Raw genomic sequence first — 26,433 nt, 5'->3', positions numbered from 1 at the left:
TACGGAACATTTATAAAAGCTACTTAAATGCCCTAATTGAACTAAGACCTAATCCTGGCTTAATATAAGCCCTGTCTGTGAAACCAGGCCATAATGTACAGGAAGAGGATTCTAATATCAAATGTGCAAAAATGCTTTTGTTTTTATAATTATTTAGGAATATTTTCATTGCTGAACTTCATGATGACAAGTTGGAGACCAACAAAACGTTAACGGTGCGTTTTTCTGAGTTTGAGTCTTCTGTTTCGGGTATTCTGAGTAAAGTTAAAGAGGCCCTTGGACAAGAAGACTCACTGATCCTGACTGATGGGCAAGGAAAGGAAATCCTGGATTCTGAAGGAACCAGAGGTATAATTAACATTTTGTATTTCTTATTATAGCAGCATTTTCACTGCCTCAAGAACACAACATATAAATACAGCATACTTTGTTTTAAATGCTTCATAATCATGTTAGAAATTATTCCAAATCTTTTGTTTTATAAATTATTTACTATACAGGATCAGCATACTGGAAAAAGGAGGAGACTGAGGTACAGAAACTGCTGCATTACATTATTAATTAAATTCATTACAATTTCAATCACATTTGTATGGATTGTCAACTAAATTTGCTAGATATTCAGTATTTTCTTAAAAGTATATTTGAGAATTCAGGTACTAGTGCAGATGCACAGCATCACTTGGGCTCAGTTGGGGCCACTAAATTCAGATGGGTTGATGGACTGGGACCTTAATTACTCTGTTTATTACAACAATTACTTTTGCTTAACATGTTATTTAAAGTCACAGGTTAATACATAGGATTACAGTTAGACTGCATGAAGCCCTTGAGACTTTAATAGGTATATAATGATCAAAGTATAGTTAAAATGATTGTATCTGCTTACTTTCACTGTGAATACACTATCTGTTGAAAACAAATGTAATCATTTTTGCCTTGTATGATTTAAATGTTTTCCAGTCGAAGAGAAGATACTGGCCTCCAAGAGGTTGTGGACACTATTGAAGAGGTTGTGGCAGCAGCCCAGGGACTGCAAGCAGTGTCCACAACGATGAAAGAGCTACTGGAATTTGCCAATTCCAATCGGAGGACGACAGTATCCCTTACAGATGCAGAAACCACAGCTGTCAGAGATGCTTTTGCGTGTATAATCTGCAAAGGTTTGTATAATTTTATATTTTATTCTTCAAAATAATATTTTAAAATGTTATTAAATTGTGTAAAATCATCAAGCAGTGACTGAACCTACCATTTTATGGAATAAGAAAAAAATATATAATTTGTTTGTGCTAATCTAAACTTTATGAATACAACTGATTTACCACTTTCCACAAAGACAACAGTGTTCCACAAATGTATCGAATAGTTCTCAAATACTGTAACTATAGTATTTAAAACTGTTTTCTGAATCAAATTTCCAGGTCCAATGAACGAGCCCATGGTTTCATCATGCTGCCAAAGCCTTATTGGCTGCAGGATTTGCATTGAGGAATGGCAAACAAATTCTCCCTCCTGCCCAAAATGCCGTGCTGGTGATTCTGGCAACAACATACAAAGACTCATGGGCCTATCTGATGCATTGGCTGTACTCAGAAACATATTCTTGGATTAATACTATGTACTAGTATTATCAAACGTTGCACAATTGCATTTTACTGTTGTTCTTACTGTTGTTCCTTCATCTCAAGATATGCAGTTCTAGTGCACAGTTAGATGTGCATCATTCCATTTGGTTATTTCATTTTGTTTTGCATCCAATCTGTGTATTGTATTATCCAATACAATTTTACACAACTGTTTTTTTGTTGCAAAATACAAACTGAAGCAAAATGTTTAATGTATTTATGTCTTTGTATTGAAGAGTTTGAACAAGAAATTTTAAATACAACAGAGTTCTTGGCAAAAAATAGACTTGTCTGTTTATTCAACTGAGATTTGGGCATGGTGGCAGCTAAATACATGCCAGTGATGGAGTACTCGAGTCCTGGACTCGGACTCGAGTCCGACTCGAGTCACTATTCTTTGGACTCGAGTCCGACTCGAGTCACTATTCTTTGGACTCGAGTCCGACTCAAGACTCCATTCTCTGGACTCGTGACTCGACTTGGACTCACGGACTGATGACTCGTACTTGGACTCGGATTCGAGGATATATAAAATCGGACTTAAGCATTCATCACGTTGTTTTTGACTAAATATGTTCTAAAAAAATTATATAATTATATAATTATATAATAACACTCACTGACGTCACTCACTTTACGCTCGTGCATGATTCGCGGGCTAAATGTGCAAATTTGGAAAACGCAGAAAGATGTGCCCCGGATCATGAAATTCGCCTACACGAATTTTGCATCTAATGCTGGAAAGAGCAGCGCTAAATGTTGTGTGTATAATCGCACAATTGAGGAAAAGACTGGGACAACTTCAAACTTTAACAGACACCTGTCACGGATGCACCCAGAAAAGTAAGTAAAATGCTTTCCATTGGCTAACGTTAGCTTTTAAAAAAAACTACTATTGACTAATGCATATATGATAATAAACAGAAGAAGCTAGGGTTGGGCGATGTTTGACAATTTGGCATCAGACGTCGACGATGTCTAATGTCTGGTTCAGATTACACAATTTTTTTGTCTGTTGATAACTTACTAGTCACTGTGTCAGATCAGATTTCATGATTTTTTTTGTCTGTTGCGATAGTCACTGTGTCAGATTACACAATTTTTTGGTCTGTTGCAATGGTCACTGTTTCAGATGGATGACGCAATTTTGACTCCTAAAATCCTGTGGTGTCGTGGACAAGAAACATGTCAGACTAACGTTACACGTTGCTTTCTGACCAGTCGCGTGCCGTCACACACACACACACACACACATTCACTTGAACACATACAAACGCACTCACGCTAAATCACTCAGTCACTCACTCACAAACGCTCTCTCTTGAGGGTTATATTAGCTGTGTGAACTTTGTAAATGCGCTGTAATATAGTCGATAGCTCGTGTGGCAGGGAGCATGCGATTTAAAGGGGTGGCGCTGAAAAAAATCAGTGTATAGTTAATGATGCCCCAAAATAGGCAGTTAAAAAAATTTATTTAAAAAAATCTATGGGGTATTTTGAGCTGAAACTCACAGGAGACACCTTAGACTTATATTACATTTTGTGAAAAAGCATTCTTGGGCACCTTTAAGCTAAGCCCGGTCTGTGAAACCGGTCAACTATGTCCCTCCCAGGAACGGCTTAATGCATTGGCAATGCTTTCGATTCAAAAGCGTTTAACACATGAGATCCACAAGTTCAACAAAGCAGTCATTGAAAAATTTGCTAATATTATGCAAAGGTGGGTTGAATTCTTATACAAAAAATAAATCACCATCAAAAAATTGAAAGCATAAATCAACTAGTTTAAATGTGCTCTTGTAAATAGCCTGTAAATATATATGAATATGCCTATATTATTCAATTGCCAAAAACAAAAGAAAAGAAAAAAGATTAAAAAAAGCCTGTAAATAGTTAGTTTATTTTGTTAAATTACCCAGTTCCCCATCCGTTAATGGTTAGGCTACTGTGAGCAAAGTGACATGTCTGACCCAATGAAGTCACTCCCCTTTCTCTTGCTCCAAATTAAAGGTCACTACATAGTACACTCTCAGAAATACAGTACAATGAGGGTACAATTAACTACTTTAAGGTACAAATTTCACAAATGTGCCAGCAAAGGAACAAACATGTATCCAGCTGAGTACCAAAAAGTACCTTTCCAAAGAAAAGGGGTACACAATGAAATATGCATGGTGAAAGGTACATATACAGTATGTACCCTTTGAAAAGGTACATTGTCATATAAAGTAATAGTTAAGGTACAACATTCACAAATGTACCATTAAAGGTCCTATCGTGTTCCCATGGGGTACTTAGAAGTACCTTTTGGGTACACATCCTGTAGGGTACAAAAAAGTACCTTATTCAAGTCAAAGGGTACACTTCCTGTGGGGTACTAAGAAGTGCTTTTCAAGTTACAGGGTACACAATCATCTGGGGTAGCAGCTACTTATGCGTGCCTTTTCTAAGACTGATAGAGCCTTTGTCATAATTTGTAAATGTATGCTGAATAATCCTCTGTGATAAGTGCATAATTATTATCACTATCAGTTTTCGTAAGTATTTTCATTTGTTTCTGCTAAGGGATTATTTACAGATTTATACTCGATTTTTATAATTATTATCATTATTGTTTGCATTTAAATAATTGTTGCATATATTTTGGGTTCTATAATAAGCACTATTGGTTCAAATTAATTCAATATATATTATTATAGTTAAGATGGATGTGTGTGCTTGGTTGTGCTGGCGTGGGCGCGGCATTGCGTGCATTTAGAGAAGGAGTTCTCGCGATACGTTTCATTCAAGATAAAGCAACGCTGATGATCGCATCACTTAAACTTGTCAATTAATATCATCCTTTACAGGTAACGAATGTATAAAATGCACACCATCATTGTTTTAGATCTTCATAAGAAGGACTGTTAACTGTATTGTTTCCTATTCGAGACTGTTGAGTCTGTAAACTGTTTATAGTGTTAATGATCTGTGCTGCGCACATTGTTAGCAAATGTGGTGTGATTAGCGCGCGCGTGCCGCGAGTTATGCAGAGATGAAATGCGGAGATAAAGTACCGAGTATAGTGTTATTCTGCATGTTTTATGTTTTCCTTTATTCATTAATTCTGTGTTATGAGTTTATTTCGTGCTGTTTCACTGATAGTATGTATGTGACGCCATGAGTATGTAGTCGAGTGAACTTGGATGTACATCAATGGCATGAATGGAATTTGAGTGTTTACATGAACAGCATGTAAACAAACGAATCGTCAACGGCGAAATAAAAGCCTCTAATGTACGAGACCGGTCTGAGAGACCTCCAGCTCACAGCGGGGTCTCTGAGCAGGACTGGCCGAGCGCCTACTGGCTGTCGCCTCACTTCATGGAGCTTCTCAACTCCGAAAACTTTGAAGCAAATTGTCAATTCGGCATCAGTTTTCACAAGACTGCCTATATTCGAAATCTAAACAGTTCTTTTCTCGCCTTAAAGGTTCTCGTAAGTGAATTTAGTGATGAATAAGATGGCAAAAATTGTCCTGTTGTTGGTCTGTCTAATATTATGACTGGCTGTTTTTTCGCGCCGTTATTCGTGTTCTAGGTCAGTGGTCACGCCTCTTTCTTTCACTTGGCACGGCAGTCGCTGGAGCCTGCAGGACGCTTGACAGCTCAACAATGGCCCTGCCAACTCCTCAGATGAGCTGATCCAAACATTGATAAAAGGTGGTTTAACTATGACAGAAGTTGAAGCACAGAAATTCAGAGATGAGTAATACTGTCGTTAGCTAACTTAAAGTTACATTTAAGTGAGACTTGCGGCCCGCTGATTAAAGTTGGCTGCACGTTAGCTACAGTTAGATCGAACTAACATTATATCAGGACTTATTTTTAAGTTACCACTAACGTTCGTTACATGTAGCTAATTGTAAAGAAAAAAGCATAACGTTAGCTGACCTTAGCTAACGTTTGCCAGCTAGCTTAGAGTTGGCTACAGCTATCGTTAGCTAGCTCGAGTTCCTCAAAAAGCCAACGTACTCAACTGAAAAGTTCAGTTAAAGTTAAGTTGATGCCCAAATAGTGCTGCAGCTATGCAGATAATCAATTATATAAGTGTTTAGTGTACGGGTATTGTATACTTATAAGTTGAAGATGTTGGATGATGTTCGATTCCATTTGTGCACGTGGAACACAGTTTAACGTTAGAAGATGGCGGCTATGTTGTGTACGTTATAATAGACTAGTTGCACGTGGCCGCCATTTTGGATTTCGGATCAGCGAGTGTGCTGTTATACACTTACGGTTTCGCATTACGCCCGGTGCAGGGAGCCGGAGAAAGCCGAAATGTATCTTTTATGGTTGTTTATAGAATCAATTATCACTTAAGATCCATATTACTATCACACGAGCGAATGGCAATTAAATGCACGGATGCATAGTCAGATTAATGAATGAAATACAACTGTTCACGAACAGAAGATTGTATTTGACTCATGCTGCATACACATACGCAATGACAATTATGCCTACTGTAAATATAGAGTTACAACTACGATTAGAGTTGTTTGCATAAAATGCACCGTGAACATTCACATGTTTGCCCTGTGATAGCCTACAAGTTATCTCCATAAATACTATTTTCTCAATTCTGCATGCATTTTTACTTCCATCAATTGCTCGAACAATATTATCATCACATATTTTACATTTACATTTTTTACTGTAGGTACCACAAACAATTTAATATAGGTAAGTTTGTGTATATTTTACACGTAGTACAATACTGTATGTGCTGCTTATAAACACCAGACAGATTATTATTTATGAAACAGATCTTTACTCATCTCACTTGCACAAAATAAATGCAGTAATAGAAAGCATATTCTTTTAAATCATTGATTGTGGGAAAACAAAACATTGCTTTCTTTTGCTCTCATTCTTTTCTATTTATCAAGGACATTTTTGCCACTTTATAGGTACAATGGCATCGTAGCTGGGGTGGTACCCCTAACGAGAACAAATTGGTACCATCTAATGGGGTACATTTTTGTACCAGTGGATTAAGGTACAAATGTATTGCTAAGGTACCAAACTGTCTCTCAAAAGGTACAGTATAAAAGGGTACAACTCTGTACCTATGGTAAGGGTACCATTGCTGTACCTCGGGGGTACCACCCCAGCGATGAAGCAAAGGTACATATTTGTACCTAAAAGGCACAAACTGTAGGGGTACTTCTTTGTACCCATTAATATGGTACAAGTTTGTTTCCCTTGGGGGTACTGCCCCTGCGACGAGCATTTGTACCTTTTTTTTGTCTTTTCTGTACCTTTATTTCTGAGAGTGTACATAGTACTACAAAAAAGATTTTTTAAATACAAAATTGTCTGGCTTTTAGCAATGATTATTTTTATTATTATATTTATTTTTTATGATTATTATACCCCTAATCTATTCCACAAGCAATGTTTGTTTAACAATTATTAAACAATTAGTTTAAATGAACATGAATACAGATAATGCGTAATATAAATAAGATTTGGAATTGCATACCCATATATTAACTATATAAACTAACTTTACAAATTTCACTTGCACTTATATAGCAAGATTTTTTTTTTATTGTTGTGTAAATGCATTTATGTACTTCATATTCTTCGTAGTCTTTGGCAAAAGAGAGAAAACTTGCTGATTCTCTGACGAGAACTGCAATTTCTCTACTCTATAAAAAACTTAGTTTTGTTGTGTTGGCCCAGCAAAAATCCATAAAAAAGTTTAATACACTTATTCTCCCTAAACCATTTTTTCCCCCCATAAACTTAAAAAGAGTTTCTTTTTAAGAGTCTCCTCGTAGACTTGTTTCTCATTGTCTATTGTGACAGTACTGACGTAATCATAGTCTTGGATCATACTGATTTAAAATCCTAAATATCAAACATGTTTGATATGATTGGGATGGCCCCGATTTGTGTAAGAGCAGATCAGGAGGTGCAAGATTCGATCTGTGAATGCCTCACATTACCAGATAATCTGTGCTGAACATTGGAACTGATTGAGGTCCTTGACAAGATTTTTTCTCTGATTCTTAGGAGGGGAAAATCAGGGATAAAATCGGCCTTGAACTCCTGTAGTGTGAGCCCGGCTTAAGGGAACTTAGCTGTGACACAGGATGCCAGGGCTGGAAGAGCTTCAATCTTAAAATGGGCAATCACAGAAAAAAATTACACAATGCTAGATGTAGTGAGCTTGACAATAATAGAGATGATGGAATCAACTTTCTTCCAGACAATCGTGCTGGTTTGGATGATGCTGCATTGGAGCATGAAAGGGAACAGCTTGAGCTTGAAGTCAAGAAAAGGAACATGGACATGATGATACTGAACACCAAAATGGAAACTACATTCCCTCTCAGGAGAAATGAAATAGTCAATAAGCAGCATTTGGTCTCTGTCATCAAAGAAAGATGGCCAGGCCTCTTTTTGGAGGAGCAAGTAGGTTGCATTTTGTCTGTACCTTATTTTGTCCTGATTGTTAATAGATTTTAATGGTCACAGATTTTTTCCCCCTTCCATCCTCAGGTAAGCCGCTATTGTTGTTTGCATCGCAGTGCATTCTGTGCAGTGACCTCAAAATGTTTGCACCGATCTTGGCTCCGTTACCTTGATCATACTGTGTCACAACAATGTCATCTGTTCAGCCTTTTCATTTTAGACCGAGAGCAAAATTAGTGAGGATTAAAAACATCGAAGAGGTTCATTAGGAATTAAATCAAAACGAAGACTATTGGAGAGATGGGGAGATGGATGGAGTCTCTGTGGCTCTAAATTGAAACTACTCAAGCATAGGGCTGCACGATTCTTGCTAAAATGTGAATCACGATTTTTCTCCATGAAAATGAGATCACAAGATCCTAACGAGCTGCGACGCCGCGACACGTGATGATAAAAGGTATCTTTTCCATGTTAATCAGAGTTTGGTCCTAACTAGCTGCGATGGTCACACAATGATTCGATTTTAGAAATGGTTTCTATTTTGCTGGAATAACAGCACAAAGTATGGCAATAATAAGCTCAGGTAATATTTATGTGCTTTATTTACAGTTTTTTTTTATTGCTTTGGTGCAATTTTCACAAGCAATTGGTAAATTTTCTAAACTCGTAGTAGTGTTAATATCACAACGTATCAAAAGGGCACTTTTTTCAAACATCTCAGCATGTTTTCAATTGTGTTAGTACAATACACAAAATCACAAAGTTTCTTTTTCACTACACAAAATAAGTGGTTCAATCTATATAAAATGTGTCAATCGCAGTAACTGCAGTAATTTATCTATTCGTTCAGTTTAATACATTTGTCTATTATTTAATCCAACTGAACATAATGATTAATTAATGAATCAAGTGCAATACAAGTGTATTTTCTAATTGTGGCATCTGTAGCCTGTGTAATTTTTTCAGCATCAAGGGTGATTTGAAACATATATCTTTCATTGTTTGCTACTGAATGAATAAACACTTGATTCGTAGGCTTCGTAAATCTAAAAATGGAAATGCAGACCTCTGAGCCGATAAAAACAGGTTGAGCCTCAGGCAAAATAATTCTGACAATGGGGTAAGAAAATTAATCTTATTTCAAACCGGAAAAAAAAAAAAAAAAGAAAAAAAAAAAGATTATTTTTGCTTTTTTAAAGGAAAAACTCACTTAATTTTGACTTATTTTTTTCTGAAAACAAGACCATAATATTTACTTGTCTAAAAAATGCTTCTTGATTTAATTTTTTTTTTACATATCTGACTGGAAACAACAAAATCTAACTAAGAAAAGCATTTTTTGCAGTGTGAGTTCACTGTTCATCACTGATGATTTCTTGTTATCACTTACATGTGTGGAGCAGGTGTTTTGAGTTTGTGTTGCTCATAGCATTCATCTGGGAACTCAATGTGCATCAGATTTGTAAGGTACATCATTTATAAACCTACACCAATACAGGAGAATACGTTTCTAAATATGCAAACCGTTTATTGTGATACCAAAATAAAAGTTTAAATATTATATATTTATATTTTGATGTCCTTGTATTCTTGTTCAAGAAAAAAAATACAGTGGCTCTAGCATTTCTATCATAAAGAAGTAACCAAATATTAAAGATTAATTAAACATTTGAATTAAATGTCATTTGGCCAATATTAAGCAAGAATTTGATCAGTTGTAAAGTTTAACAACACAAGGCCTTTGTTATAATACATTATGTATTTTAACAGTGTTCTTCTATAAAATCATATTATGCTATATTTGAACCAAATATTAAATATGTATTTTTAAAGGCTTATGTCTATTATTATAACCACCACAAATAACAATTACTCAATTATTCTTCAAAATAATCAGATTTCTCGATTATTAAATAATGATTAGTGACAGCCCAACAGAAAATACAGGGTAAAAATAATCATACATGATAATAACATTAAGTGTTATAAAAAGATATGATGCATACAGGATAGAAAAAGATTGATGATTAGTCTAATTAATAATCTCACATTAGTTTAAACGGTAAATAGCTTGATTTGTTATTTCAGCGGGCATGTGTGGTTTACGCGCATGCGCATGAAGTTGCTTACAACTCGAATACCTCAAAACGAGCATTTTGACATATAAACTGCACCGAGATATAAATAAATAACATAAATAAGTAAGCATAAAGGTAATAAGTACAGCGCAGTATCGTTATAAAGACTGAAAATCTTTCATTGGCCAAAACAAACTAATGCACGTTATAACCGAAAATATAATGGACAGCGGTCACGCGTATCACACACACGATCGCTGCAAAGATCAGATTCAATCCACTTACTCTGAATTGACGAACAACACCCATAAAATATATAAAAACACATGACAGATTAGCGTCCATGTCAGACTCAACTCTCTGAGGATCGATCACGTGCTCTTTGATTAGAATCTTTCGAAAACAAACACTTTAAGCGCGCGTGACGTCGATGATTCTGTGGCGTCACAGGGCTATATATTTGGAGCTCCGCGCCTGTGGCCGCAGTTCAGTCAGTCGAGCTCGTGTGTTTATCGTCCGTCAGTTCAGTGAGAATCCGATCAGTGCAGAGACTTTCTCGTGAGGAAACACTGGAAATCTGTGCAGACGATTGTGAGACTTTACAGAGCTTCATGGCGAGAACTAGCGAACTCTCTCGTACTGTAGCAGCGATGGAGAACCGCGAGACAGGTGAATAAGTTTGAATTTTCTATATATAATTTTCACACGTAAGGTTTCAAACACAAGAGATATATAGTAATACATGGCCAAAATAAATTTTATACGTTTAATGACCCTATAGCCTCAATAAAAACATTAAATTATGTTACATTGGGAATAAATAAACTTATTTAATTTATTTAATTGACAATTTAATTAGCTTAGATCGGAATGTAGGTTATTTTACTATGAAAAAATGCATAATAAACAATACTAGTGTATAAACAGCTATGAATAATTCCCAATAATTATGTTTCATTGCGTTAGTACAAATTAAATAATTAAAATGTGGAGCAAATACAAAAGTTTTACACTCTTCAAGCACAACATCACTTTTGGACAATAATGTATGCTTCAGTGGCGGCTACTGGTCTGTCAGAGAGGGGATGCTCATTTTCGGCCTACATCATAAAATTGTCTATTTATTTAAAAGTAAATTCTGCCCTACGTTCCTTTTCAAGAAAATGGTCTGTGACCCTGTCGTACCAACTAGGAGTCTTTTCAAGTGACTTGACCAGTGTCCTCTCAATGGCCAGCAGTACATTTTATTTGTCACAGCACTTCCAGTCAGCCAGCTAACTTTGTCATACCAGGAGAGCTGAAAAGACCTGTTATTTTTCCCTATCTTTTGCACTAAATCAATCTTAGGTGTTGATCTGCCCTGCTGTTTAATTCTAAGTTTTTCCTCGTAAGGAACACTTTCAAATGGCTTCGCCAAAATCAGGTCGACAATATTAGCACCGTCTGCCATCGTGCGCAGTTTAGCCTAGCCTAGCCTACTAATGTTATATGAATGAATGAATGAACTAAAAAAAAAAAAATTAAACTCTGTAAAACTGAAACAAGGAATGTGGTGTATAATTGTGTGAAATGTATGATGAAAATCAAGCAATTTCGCCAAGCAAATATCAAAGAAATAGGTTGCAGCAGTTTTTATTTCGACTGAACTTGAGAAATCCGCGATGGGACTGAGCGCGAATAGCTTCAGTGATTCCTTATAGTACAGAATCGCTGTCAGTCAAAAGGAGATGCAGTCTTTCGACAGACCCTCCAATCATCACGCAGAAGCTCGGCGTCCGGGCCAGCCCACTCCCCATTCACCCCCAGAGACGCTGAGCGTCCGTGGGCGGGACATAATCGCAGCGTTTATCCAATGACCGTCTAGTTTCGAAGCGCTGAAAAAAACCGTTCAAAGCAGCCCCATTGAAGTCAATGGACGCTGGGCTTCAATAGGGAAATGCACTGTGACGCTGCGGGAATGTATGAGAAGGAAATCGAGTCAGCCGACCTGCTATATGTAACTGATTCTGAACGAACTCGTCTTTGAGATGAACGTTTTCTAACGCATTTTTAGTCAATAAAATGTTAATACAATAGTACATATTTGACCATTAATTTTGTGACATTATAAGGGAAGCCGAGCTTGCAGTCCCTTGCAGTCTTAAAGAAATCGCCACTGGTATGCTTATATATATATAATTACATATTAAATATGTACAGTATATTTTCTGCATTTAATTAGATTTTTAATTCTATTAAGTTTTATGTTTAATGTAAAATGTTTAATTAATGAATTACATTTAAAGAAAGTTGATGTAGTAACTAGAAATCCTTTTTTATTTTTTCCCCCCCAGAAAAACAGCCCAAAAGCTTGAAGAGTCGCTTCTTTTCATTTTTCAAGCTGGATGTGAAACGTCGAGGCAGTAAAGGAGCCGATCTACAGCCTCCGTTGGACACAGATTCAGCTGATCTACAGCCGGGCCCGTCCCACCTGGAGTCAACGACTCAACAGGATCACGCTGATCCACGGCCGGGCCCGTCCGGCATCAGGCAGGGAATCTGTGTCCCAAATCCAGAAGGTGGGTCTAGTGTCATTTTATATCTGTCCTGTTTTTTCACACCGTGTCAGATGACTCTGTTAAGTGTATTTGTTGATTCCTAGTTTTGGAGTCGTGAAAATGTTTATTCTCCAGATCTAGCCTCAGTATTTGACTTAGAATATCTGGTGGCAATTTATAACTCTTGTTTCCATTTTTGTGCTTTTAGAAAAGAAGAAAGACGGCAGTACGCTCATCAAAAGAGCGTGGCGTACTGTAAAACATGCAGCAGGGCGTCTCGTAAAGCGCAACAGCGCGGCTCCACCTCCTCCACAGCCCGACACAGATTCAGCCCATCATCAGCTGGATCCATCTGTTCCTGAGCAAAAGGAATCGCTGGATCTGACTGATCTTGAGCTGGATCCGTCCTTCTTTGAGCCACCGGATTTTCTGGATCTGACTGATCTTCCGTCATTTCCAGAATCTCCAGGTGCTGCGACGAAGGGAAGCGAAGATCCATCCTGGTTAAGAACCATCTCTTGCCCGGGACCATCTCCCCGTGAGTATTTGACCTTATTTTGTTCCTCCACTGATTGTTTCAGTGTGTCTAAATCTTCCTCTGATGTTCTCAATAGTATGCTGATGAATCTTGATCTAATGAGTATTATTTTCCTTATTTTCCTGATTCTCTGTTTAAAGAAGTATGACTGTTAAGAAACTCTTATGATTATTAAGAGACTCCAGGTCATGAAACTCATATATTAACATGTTTTTTGGGACATTTTCACAGTTCCACTGTCTGAACTTTATGACGTGGAAGAGGATATTGGACGAGGATACTTTGGCACTGTGCGCAAAGGAATCCGGAGATCCGATGGCCAGCAGGTAAATCACTCTTATGTTCACCAACAGATAGATCAGTGCCTTCATCTAGTGCACTTCAAAAATAACTTATTCTTTTTCTTTTGCAGGTCGCCATCAAATTTATAAGGAAGCTTACATCAGGCCGGTTTGCTGACAGGTTTATCACAGTGGTAAGTTGGCAGTGCACATAATGCATACATTTAAATACAAATAATATATCTTAAATATTAGTGAAAGTCAGCTAATGGTTTGTCGACCTCCTTTCTCCAGCCTGGAGTTTCCGAACCTCTATTTGCAGAAGTGGCTTTAAACCTGCTGCTGAATCGGCCTCCGTTAAGCCCCTATATTGTGCACATGCTGGACTGGTTCGAGGAGGAAGATCAATACATCCTCATCCTGGAGTATTCTGAGCCCTGCCTAGACCTGTACGGATTCATCCTCCAGGAAAAGCTGAGTGAATCACAGGCACGAAGCTTGATGTACCAAGCAGTGCTCGCAGCCAAGCACTGTCTTGACGGAGGTGTCTTCCACCGTGACATCAAGCTAGACAACTACGTGATCAACACGGTGACAAACCGGGTCCAACTGATAGACTTTGGCTGCGGTGAAGTCGCCGAAAGTGGCATTAAGGGGCAGTTCATCGGTGAGTCGTTTTTTTGTGTTACCATTGTGATTAGCTCCAATACTAGCTAAGAATAGATTTGTGAAGATAGAGATTTGTACTGAACATCTCTTTCTTTTTAATGAACAGGATTTGCCTGCCCTCCTGAATATTTTGCGGACTTTGAATATGCGGCCGAGCCAACCACCATCTGGTCTCTGGGGATTATGATGCACAGAACGGTGTGCAGCTGTAACCCCCTGAGAAAGGAAGATGGCCGCCTGAGTTTTGACTCCAGAGTCTCCGCAGGTCAGAGACCAGTTAACTACCAATAACACTGAGTATTAGTATTAAGTATCAACGTTAGTTTGTGGACGTACAGAACATACCTGACTAACCGTCACTCTTGTGACACCTTACAGAATTTCAGGAGTTGATCACATGGTGCCTGGCTCTTAATCAATCTGAGAGAGCGACCATGGAGGACATCCTGCAGCACCAATGGTTTCGGCAGGAACGAATGTCCGGAACCATTTAGGAGTCAGGTAGTATGACATCAGAGGTAAGGCAGATGATGACAGAAATTTTCCAAGCAGTGATGTCATGTGCTTCAACTTTTCCTCACATTTATCCATTCAGCAGATTCTCCAAGTCAGCCGGAGTGAGGAAAGAGCAGAGAGTCAGGGTCCTTCAGCTTAGTTTAAGGGCCCTGACACACCAAGGAGACGCTCGGACAAAGTTGGGTCGCCGTTGAGCGTTTGCATCATCTGCACTAGTCAAACCTCATCGGGTGCGTTTTTGCCGATTGAGCATGTTGAATCGGTACGGCACCAAAGGTGAGAGAGAACTCTGATTGGATGTTGAGTTTAGTCAATGAGTTAAATGAGCCCATGAGCCTAAAAGGGAAAGTGATGAAGGCTAGCAAAGAATTCAAGACGCCGCAGACAGTTTGCAAATTGTAGGCAAGCGCTGCTTTGCTCATGTTTTTTTTTCTTACTAGATCTCACAGTAATGTTATGAAGTTTACAGTGGATTCAAACACTTTTCTCGCAGCGCTGTGTAGTAACGGTGTCACGTGATCAAGATTGGTCCAAACTGCGCTGCCAAATACTGGTCCGTTGTTGGTTAGTTGATAAACGGTCCACACTGCGAAGCTTAAAGGCGTAGCGGGGTTTCGTTTGTCGTTTTGCGTTTCTTATGTGCAATATAAAGGGATGGGGGGCACCACTGCGAAAATGTAGTTGCTCCGGCAGGAAAAAGGTCGTAAAATGTGATCATGTAGTCGCAGTCTGGAGCCTTTTATAAATAGGAGCAGCAAATTTAGTGCCCCCAGAAAATTTACTTGATGCAAAAATGAGCATAAGATGAATTTGACAAAACAAGAACACTAAAGTAAGCTTATCCTGCGAGATCACAATGACTGCTCCTGCCAGCTCCACAAACTGCTCCTTATATTTATATTTATTTAAATTATTGGGTGGGTGGGAGGGTAAATTTACTTAAATAATAATTACATAAATTAATTACATAAATAATAAATAATTACATTTTTAATATGAGTTACTTGTCAGTTATTATAAACTTTTCTTTTGGTTGACACACCCACAAAAGGGGGCATTTCATATCGCTTTTATATAAATAATTACTAAAAAAAGCTGGCAAAATGAGGTTTTGCCAGATTTAGCTCCCTTTTGTGTCCTAAAAATGGTTAAATGGGTATAAGCACAAACACATAGTGTTACTTATCAATCTATAAGGACATTTCACAGACCTTGTGATTTAATATACAGGATAGTTTTAAAGATTTAACCTAAGATTTAACTTCTAATAGTAAACTTACAGCATTTAAACATGGTTCAGTGAAAGAATCGACTCATGAGAATGATTAATTATTTCTCCCATAATGAAAATAACAGCAAGACTTATTGCATTGTCATTTAGTTCTCATGTAAACGTTTGGCTTATGAACCGAGTCATTACTAGGGGTGGGTTTCGATTTAACAGTGCCTGTCAGTTTTTGTTTTATATATGTAAGATAAGATACAATAAGAATAAAGAAACAAAGTACAAACAAATGGTCACATTAATGCAGTAAATATACAACAAAACAAAGATAAATTAATAAAAAAAAACAGTGCTTTAAAGTAACACTCCACTATTTTTGAAAATAGGCTCATTTTCCAACTCCCCTAGAGTTAAACAGTTGAGTTTTACCATTTTTGTTTTACCAACAGTTGAGACATACCAGTCTGGCGGTACCACTTTTAGTATAGCTTCGCATATTTCATTGAATCTGATGAGACCAATAGCATCTCGCTCAAAAATTACCAAAGAGTTTCAATATTTTTCCTATTGGAAAATGAGCCTATATTCAAAAAAGTGGAGTGTTCCTTTAATTTCAGCAAGGTTGGCTTATAAAAGTAATTAAAGTAATCAAATAACACTGTAGATTTCACTGTATAAATTAATAGAGGTTTAATGATTATTAAAGCAAAAGTTATTCAAGCCTGTCATTTTGATATATTTTTGTGTGTAGTTTAGACGCACACATGAAGCCTAAAGTATAATTTGCTTGTCTTCTTGCGGTCCGTTTTAGAGTGCACAAACAGAGAGCCGCCTTGAAGTTGGAAACAGCGTCTCTTGTGCAAATTATTGTGCTTTTAAATGCTCTTTCTAATATCAAACACGTCCCGCAATTATCATCAATTCTGATGTTAAATTTGGGCTTTTAGGGAGGAACGAACACACAAAATGAAATGAAGGAAATAGGGTTGTGCCGATGGACGATATCATCATCCATCGTGATGGCTGACCGACAACATGATGTAGAGACACCATCGTGATGCCACGTAACATTCCGCTGTGAGTCTTGTTAGAGTTGACATCATAGTATGGGTTAGTAAAATAATGAAATTATAGCTTGTAAAAAGAAAAAAAAAAAATTATGTAAAGAGATATTACAATAAAAGTGCTTAAAAGTGCACAACTCTTCTTAAGTGGAAGAAAGCTACCTTTTCCCCGTACATGCAACCTATTGGAAAGCCCGGATGAGTCATTAGTTGGGAAATAAAATAATAATTATATAATAACGGAAATTATACTGGTTTGATCTTCAATGGCCTTGCAACCTTCAAAAATCAAAATGTTTGTTAAAACAATAATTATTATAAGCAATAATATATTAATAATGTATAATAAATAATAATGGATTATAATTGACTAAATATATATAATTTTTTTATTTTTGTATATATGGATTTCTAAAAACTATAAATAAATAAGCTAATTTCTTTCTGTTCCATCTAATGGACAGAATCATTACTATTACTACAGTCTGATTCAGGCACACTGTTTATTTATTTACTGTATGGTGGGGTGGGCGACATGGCAAAAATATATCATAATTTAAGAAAAATCATAATTTTCGATTTGATCAATTTATTAGATGTTCTTTTTTTATGTTGTTTTACTATTTTGCAAGTGACTGAGCCATACAGCCAAACAAATTTTCCTATTTTAAAAATAGCCTTACAAGGTAACAATATATGAACAAGAATGACAGACATTTAGGCCAAAAATAGAAATCTTTAAAAAAAAAATTTAAATCTTTGTATTTAAAAAAATAACAAAGATACACATTAAAAATATGTAAAAAATGACTTAATTTACAAATAAACAGTGAAATTGTTTTCAGCTACAGTAGGTGGATTTAACTGTAGCATTCAAGAAAGAAATTAAATAAATGTGAAAATAATTTAAATAAAAATTGTAAAATACTGTAGTGTTTAATTTATAAAAATAAATAAAACACTACTACTTCACTGCATAAGTTTGTCAGCAGCAGAAGAGGAGAACGTTTATTAGCAGGTAAACAGGAAGATCAGCTGAAGCACACAAGTAAGTCACAGCAAAGTTCAGATCAACACATAGCTTGAATGATAATAAAGTCTCTTTCCTTTTCTAGGATCCAATTAGCTTATTGAAAATGAGGGCTGAAAAAGACAGATGACTGACTGGCAACAAGCAGGAACACAGGTAGGAGTCAGGTAAGTAATAGCCAAAGTAGCTAGAAGGCAAGCCTGCAACCTTTTGTCAGGGTTCTGTCACTTCTGTCTAGTTTATTTCTTGGTTTCGTGACAGAGCTCTGACACTCCCGTTCTTGTCGTGTTTTTGTGTGAGCGTATGGTCTTGAGTGTTTTCGAGCCGTGTGCTCTCTTGTCTGCGTGCCTTGTTTCATGTTGGGAGCGTGGCGTTCGGATCCCGGCACTCGTGTCTAGTTTGGTTTCGGTTTCGTGTCAAGATTCGGACACTCTTTATTGTGAGCGCACGGTTTGTGTGTACTTTCACTTGCCGTGCGCTCTTGTCTCATGTTTTGTGTAGCACGCGGTTATTTCCACCTGCCGCGTGCTTTCATGTTGTGTAGCACGCAGTCTGTGTTTAAGCGTGCTCTCATGTTGTCTTGTTTTGTGTAAATACGTGGCTTATGCGTTTTCATAGTCACGTGTTCGTGTCTTGTCTTGTGTAAGCACATGGCTTGTGATTTGTCTTCATTGGACATGTGCTTGTGTCTTTGTTTTGTTTGGTGTGAGCACATGGCTTGTCATGTTTCTTTGTGCCATGTGCTCATGTCTATTGTCTTGACCCCGCCCATCTTGTTACCTCATTATTGATTGATTTGCCCCACCTGTCCTCCCTCGTTACCTGCCTTGTTTGCTCTCCTATTTATTCTCCTTGTGTTTGCAGTCCTGTGCTGGTTTGTTGTCGTTCTTTGTCGTATTTTCCCTTGTGTTTCGTCAAGTCAATAGTCAAAAGTCAAGTCAAGTCAGTTGAGTCAAGTTTTATTTTTGTCTCTTTTCCCCCACGGGGTAGTTTTTGTTGTGTTTTATTTTATTTTTATTGTTAATAAAAGCCCTTCTATCCTGCATTTGAGTCCTCGCTCCTTCCAAACCTGAGACCTTTAGCCAAAAAGCGTAACACGCCCAAAACTAATTAATAATGAGAGCAGTAAATGTATAATTTGGAATTACTTTGAAATGAACAACCATCAGTGCATCATTCAAACAATCTAATTTAGACATTTCTTTTAACACTGATTAACGGATGTGCATAAGATCATATCGTTCAGATAGCATGGAAGCTCCAGCGTGTGTTTGAACCAGAGATGTTTGGTTGAACCACTTGAGTTTAGTAGTTCTAACAGTGTTCAGGTACAGAGATGGTAGTTACAAATATTTAATAAAGTAATCAAATGTAAACTAATACTGGATATGTAAATCCTTATAATTTAGTTAATTAAGTTACAAACATTATTTAGTGACAGTGTTTATAACCACTCAAGCCTGTAGTTCAATGTGATTTTCATTGACTCAGTAATGATGGACAAGGGCATACATACATGTTTTATTTATTTTTGTTGATTTTACAGCGATCACCACTGCACACACTCTGATCAGAGAGAGATGGCAGCACCTGTTTCTGCTATATTTTGACATCATATTTGTACTATGGGAAGAAATGGACAATCGCTCATGGTTCCCTTTTGAAAAGGGAACTCTGCACTGTGTTGAAACGCATATCGGGAACGCCTCCACATGAACTGGTGTCTGAAAACGATATCAACTCACGACAATCCTATTGGCCGGCGACAGCCTATGACATCATCATAGAGTGACACGGAAGTATACAATGAGCGCCTAGAGAACAAGTCAGTACCTTTTGTCTTCAGGTACTGTTCTGTTTGAAGCAATATCAAACCGATATTAAGGTAAGACAATTTAAGTCTGACAAATGTTTCAGGAAGTGTGTGCGTCGATGTCCCATAGTGTTGACATCTGATCACATATATAACTTATAATGTTGTCTTTTATGAGAACAAAAGAGCATGTACAGGCAGTTCTTGTGGGATCTGTCTTTTTGTTTTTGGAGTGTTTTTCTCATGATATGCTTCACTCTCTTCTGGTCTTCTCATCGAGAGGAGAAGGACCGGCAGCTGCACCCAATGGTCAGTGGTTGAAAGCCTCTCTGAGGCCTCCCTATTGAAGAGGCTAATAAATTTACTTCCCTTGTTGGGTTCCTTAAGAGTGCACAGCCTCCTCAGAGCTGAGTAGATCCTAGGATTGAACAGAGTGTTTCTCCCCTCACTGGTAAGGGTAAAAAGCGCTAAGCTGAGTTTTGCCCTCCGGGATGCCCATCTCTAAGTTCTGGTCTGAGTTGGTTACTTCCTCTTTGTAGTCACTCTTACTGGACTTCTCTGAAGAATGTGATTTGAGACTCTGTGATCAGACAGGTTGGTGGTCAAAACTTGGTTTCTGTAAGAGTAGACCAGATTGGCCTCCCTGGTGGCAATCAGGTTTGAGTACATTCCCCTGACAAGTGACTGGCTAGGGTTCCTTTAGGCCCCCTGGCCACATTCTCTTAAAGGTACCCACTTTTTTTTTTAAAAGAAGCTTGGTTCCAGAAGCTTTTGAGCGGCCTCGGTAGGCCTTCTGCGGAAAGCCTCTTTGGGCTGTTAGCCATATGGAATGCTGTCACTGACAGCCTATGTATGACCTGTAGAGGGAATGATTCTGGCATTTCAGTTGAAGCTGCTAGTTTTGACGTTTGTCTAGCCATTTTTGGCATGCACTCCCCTCAAGCATGGCGGCGTGGGTGTATCGTTCACCATAGCATGTCAAACGCAGTGTTGAGTTCCCTTTCGAAAGGGAACGTCTCAGGTTACATATGTAATCATGGTTCCCTGAGAACAGGTAACAAGACACTGAGTTTCCTAGCCAAGCAGCCCTGCCTGCTTAACAGTCCCTTCAGACGTTCTCTAGGCTCTCCTTATATACTTCAGGGTCGCGCTATGATGACGTCATAGGCTGTCGCCGGCCAATAGGATTGTCGTGAGTTGATATTGTTTTTAGACACCAGTTCACGTAGAGACATTCCCGATATGCACTTCAACACAGTGTCTCGTTCCCTATTCTCAGGGATCCATCGTTACATACATAACCTGAGACGTTTTATGACCCTTTAATAGCAGGAGAACTGTGATTTATTTCTCACTAGATTTTTTTACATATTTTTTTCAAAATGTCACTTTGAATTTTCTGAATTTCTGCATGTTTAACAATAACAATTGTTAGTTTTTTAAATCCAGCAAACATTTCAGGCAGGGGAAAAAAAAAAATGTTAAACTTACATTTCTTATTTATTAATTTCCTTAATTTTGACTTGGACATAGGTAATGCTATCCTGATATTCTGAAGATGCTGGTTTGAATTCTTTCAAAGCTTTGTCATATTCTTTCAGGGCCTTCTCAAGTTGATCACGCTCAATGCTCCCAAGAATGGCCTCAACAATCATGTCGACCCCCATGAACACCACTCCCAACCCAACACTGGCTAATGTTAATGCTCCAATTTTAGCAAATGTACTTGTTATTTTTGCTAGAATTACTCCTTTATTAATTAAAAGACTAACTAAAGTAGTAGATCCCTCAGTTGCAAAACCACAAACTACTTTCAAAGCTTTTGAAATCAGTTGAAAGTCTGTAGTAGACAGAGACTTGTTTTGCAGCTTCTCATACAGGGTGGGTTCCAGCTTCTCCTTCAGCTCCTTGTCAATCTTCTCTATCTCTGCCTGGATCTTATGCATGCATTCAATCATCACATTACAGTTCTCCTGGAGAGAAGCTTCCTCGTTTAGCTTGATATGTTGTAAGGAGCAGCTCAAGTGATCGTTCATAACATCAATTAGTTCATTGGTGGCTTCGAAGTTGCTCTTCATCACATGTTGAAACTCTTGACTTTTGCGGATGAGCTGCTCCCTTCTCTTAGGATTATTAGGGAAGAAGAGGTCACTCCACATTTTTCTTTATATTAGGATCCCTAAGAAACAGAAATAATTTTTAAGTTTAGTATAATTAAACAGGAATTAATAAACTTAGTTAAAGGTACTGTTTGTAAGAATCAGAAAACCCTTGTTATTAGTGAAACCGGTGGCCGTTAAATGAACTGCAGATGATCCTCACTCTCTCGCGCACGTGATCACACTCCATAGGTACATGAGCAAGCATAAGCCCAAAACAGTGACATGACACACAAGAGACTGAACGTGATACCCTGGGAGAGTAACTAATGTTAGTGGACTCCATTTCCAAACTAACATTAGCTAGTGTTGCACACTGTTGTCACTGCAGAAGAGTGGAAACCGAGGCATTCATCCATCCTGTCTGTCTACTGCAGTTCATCTTTCAGGGTTTGTTTCATTATTCATTTGAATATTCAGTTATTAATGATGATATTAAAGTAAACAAGTGACTTTTATTTATTTACCAGAAGAAATATTCAGTTGTCCGTTTCATTATGAATCGGTTTTCTGTTTCTCTGAAAAGCACATGATCCCATGCTGCTGAAAGATGACTGGTAACCATTACTCCACAAGTTACAGTATGTATTGTCACATCACTTACACCATTGACAAGAGGACCTCTAGTGGACAAATGACTGCATTTGTGTCTGTATGATTCTGCAGCTGCATTAGACTTCGTTTACTTGCACTTTTATGCTAGTTAGTGTTACCAGCTGTGCTGATGGTTTAACTAGATTCAGCATAACCATGAGGATGAAGAGTTAAGCTCTCCTGTGCTTTTAGAGGGCTTTTCACACTTTAAATATTTAGCCCTGGGTCATTCTAAACCCCGGCTAAACGGAATCCTGGGTTATCTTGCTTCACTTTTCACGCTGCTCATAATTTACCCAGGGTTAACAATTTATCTTGGGTATTCATAAACTGATGTTTCGTATTGCACATTCCTAAACTCTGGGTTATCTTTCTTATTTGCATAGTTGTCATCTTAAGGATAAACACAGCACACAACCGGTTTACACAGCTTTAGTATTGTATATCCTCATATTGCTGACTGTACTATCGAGTTTATGCTGAATGGACATTCCAGACTATAAAGGTAAGAATGAAACAGTCGCTTCATTCAAATTGTTGCATTTTTCTATCATAATTTTACATTTTTCTTCTAAAAACGCTGAATTTGCTGTTTACAGCGCACAGTGTTTCTGATTGAAAAAAGGACACGGCATAGTCGCCTTTTCACTGCACACGACATTAGGGTACGATTGTCGCATTTCACCCCCTAGTGGCAGTCGCACAGAATTTTCAGATTGGATGTGCGTAGCCATAACCATCATTTATGCTGCGTTCACGTCACCTCGTATTTACTGGAATGGGGAGGATGCTTTCAGAATGTGGGAGTACATGTGGGAGCTTTCAGAAAACTCCCAGCTTACAAGCTGTAATTACGAGCTCTATGAGGACGTGAACGCTTTTTACAAGCTAGAATCTCGTAACTACAGGAATTACGAGGCCGCCTGAACGCACCTTTATTCACCATGGTAGAATGAATAAATGTTAATAAATTATTATATACAAATTGGATAAACTACCAACATTATTTCTAAAGGAAACATGGGTTTTCCAGGTCTAAAATAATAATTATTTCAAACTTAAATAATCATTACCATTTCACAGAAATAGCCTAGTGTCAAACAGTCTAAGATGGTCTGCAAAAACTAATTGTGAAGAAATAAAAAGACTGAATGATGACAAAATTTAGCAGAGCATTTAACAGAGCACTTACCCCCTGAAACCATAACAACTATAAATTAATTTCTGTAGAAATGGTACAGAAAAAGTGTGTAAATTTGTACAAAAATGTCTGTTGACAAGTAAATAAAGCTTGCAAACGGAAGGATTTAATACGTCTGTGGCTGATTTTTGTCAGCTCAACACAACAGTGGCCTGTTTTTCTGTTCATTATAGGTCATGGGGGAAAAAACATACAATCATGCACAAATAATTAACTTTTAATATCAATACTTTTCACACATTACAAAGAATAAATATCTGAATTTATGATTTCTAAAAACGTTTTGTATTTTGGGTCTGTAGTTACTTTCGAATGGCTGTCTATATGGGTCAAATTGACCCACGAACAGTAAGAACATTTAAAATTTCTATATGCACATTTCACAATACATCAGCGTGTTGAAACTTTGCATGCATGTTTATGACCCTAAATGAGAAAAAGTCACAAAATGTCAAGAAAAACATTGTAGGTTAGATAGTATTTTAGGTAGATTGAAAAAAAAAGGAAATAGCTAATTTTTACCATATGTGGCTGACACAATATATTTTTTTATTGAAATAAGGAAAAACTCCTTTTTTAGCTTCATAGGGTACTAAAAAACTGACAAATTAAGTGATTTTTCCGAAAAATCAAAACAGCAACCGTACATGAGGGTTACCTTCCTTTTGATGAAATAAAATCATCAAAAATTACTTTAGCGCGGTATTAAAGTCTCAGAAGCTCAAAGTGACACATCATAAGTCGACACTCATACATAAAAAAAAAAAAACTAAAAGATGAAACACTCACCTCAAATATTTGTAGATCTTTCTTTCCTCTGAAACTTGTGTTGAACAGCAGCTCTAAAATCTCCTTCACTTCTAGCAGGACAAGACGTAAGAATGAGACAGTAATTTCAACTCTCATCTGCTTTATTCAGTCTTTTAAAATGGAAGGGTTAATTCTCAGATTAACTTACTCATCAGTGGTTTGCTTGTCAAAAGTGTATTGTTTTATGTTGCATAACTTGACACTGTCACCAAATGTATTATTCTCAGGGGTCTGAGTAATTCTGGGGCCCTTAAGATGTTTTGACATGCCCTGAGATGTGTGCTTATTTCAGCTACTTATAACATACTATTGCTCAAAATGTCCTTGCAATAAGGCCATAAACACATACTGAATAGTTGTTCACTAGACTTATGAGTTATCAAGCTTGTAGGCTAGAATTTTTACAACACAATTATTTGGAGATAGATCATTCTGAATACTTCAACACAAACAACAATATAATGATTTAAATTGTGTAAGTCAGTTTTTGTGTCAGCACTGCTGTATGCATGGGAGTGTTGATGTCCATGAGTATTTGTGTGATTCACACCAGGAGAGACAAGAGACACTCCCCCAGTGGCTAATGGCCCATCAAAGAGGAATGCTGTCAGGCAGCCTGAACAAAGAATGTGAGGAAATTTAAAGATTTAATCTGTTTTATTGTAATTCCTCTATGTGGAGGAACTGAATGTTGTGCCTAACAGTGCTACATATATAAACATTTACAATACTGTTTAAATGTTTGGACACATTACTTGTGTTAATGTTTTTGAAATAAGTCTCTTATGCTTATCAAGCATGCATTTATTTGATCAAAAATACAGAAAAAAAAGTAATACTGTGAAATATTATTACAATTTACAACAGCTGTTTTCTGTGTGAATATATAGTAAAGTGTAATTTATTCCTGTGATCAAAGCTGAATTTTCAGCATCATTACTCCAGTCTTCAGTGTCACATGATCCTTCAGAAATTATTCTAATATGATGATTTATTATCAATGTTTAAAAGAACAGCATTTATATCCACTGTGCCTATTACACAAAATGTAGACTTTAAAAATTTACCCAAATGTTGATGATTTGTGTGATCGATGCAAATAAGGTAGATAAGGTAGACTTTTTTCTTATGTTTTTGGACTTGTCAAAAGCTGAATGGCTATTGGACATTCATATTTAAAACACTAAATGAGGCCTTTAACGTAGGTATAATACTCTGTGTTGAAGTTGCTATCTTTGGAGTACCAGAACATGGTGTTTCATTGACAAATAAGGTAAAAAATGTTATTGCTTTTGCCACATTACTAGCAAGAAGAAGAATATTATTGGAGTGGAAGTCAACAAACCCACCCAAAGCTTCAGTGTGGATATGTGACCAGGGGCCTGTTTCATAACAGAAGTTTACCAAATAAGCCAGGCTTATTTCAGTTAGCCTGATTATGTTTAACCAAATCAACTGACAATAAATCAGACTTACTGAAGTAAACCTGGATTATTTGGTAAACTTGTTCTATGAAACAGGCCCCTGGTTTCATATTTAAACTTAAGAGATAATAAAGTATTTAATTAAAGGATATGTCCAAAACTTTTACAAGATTTGCCAACCCATGATCACATGCTTTGAAAATATGAAGACTCTCCCACTTAATTGATCAGAGTAATTAAGTTTGCTAAACTGATTTAAACACGATTACCATTGTTGTTTTTATAAATATGTACAGACCACAAACATGTTAGAGACTTGAATTGTATTTTTTTTTTCATTGTTATTATTTCAATTTATTTATTTCTTCCTATAATGATATTGTTAATTTGTAAATTAGTATA

The 26,433-nt window shown here is 37.1% G+C and overlaps 1 pseudogene; it reads left to right on the top strand.

Annotated features, from left to right (window-relative positions):
- Positions 1 to 14,689, top strand: part of LOC137025158 (uncharacterized) — an 88,205-nt pseudogene extending 73,516 nt beyond the window's left edge.
- The last annotated feature ends 11,744 nt before the right edge of the window (positions 14,690 to 26,433 follow it).

This window comes from Chanodichthys erythropterus, chromosome 8 (genome assembly GCF_024489055.1).
Source record: "Chanodichthys erythropterus isolate Z2021 chromosome 8, ASM2448905v1, whole genome shotgun sequence".
Lineage (NCBI taxonomy): Eukaryota > Metazoa > Chordata > Actinopteri > Cypriniformes > Xenocyprididae > Chanodichthys > Chanodichthys erythropterus.
This window is presented reverse-complemented; position numbering and strand designations above follow the sequence as displayed.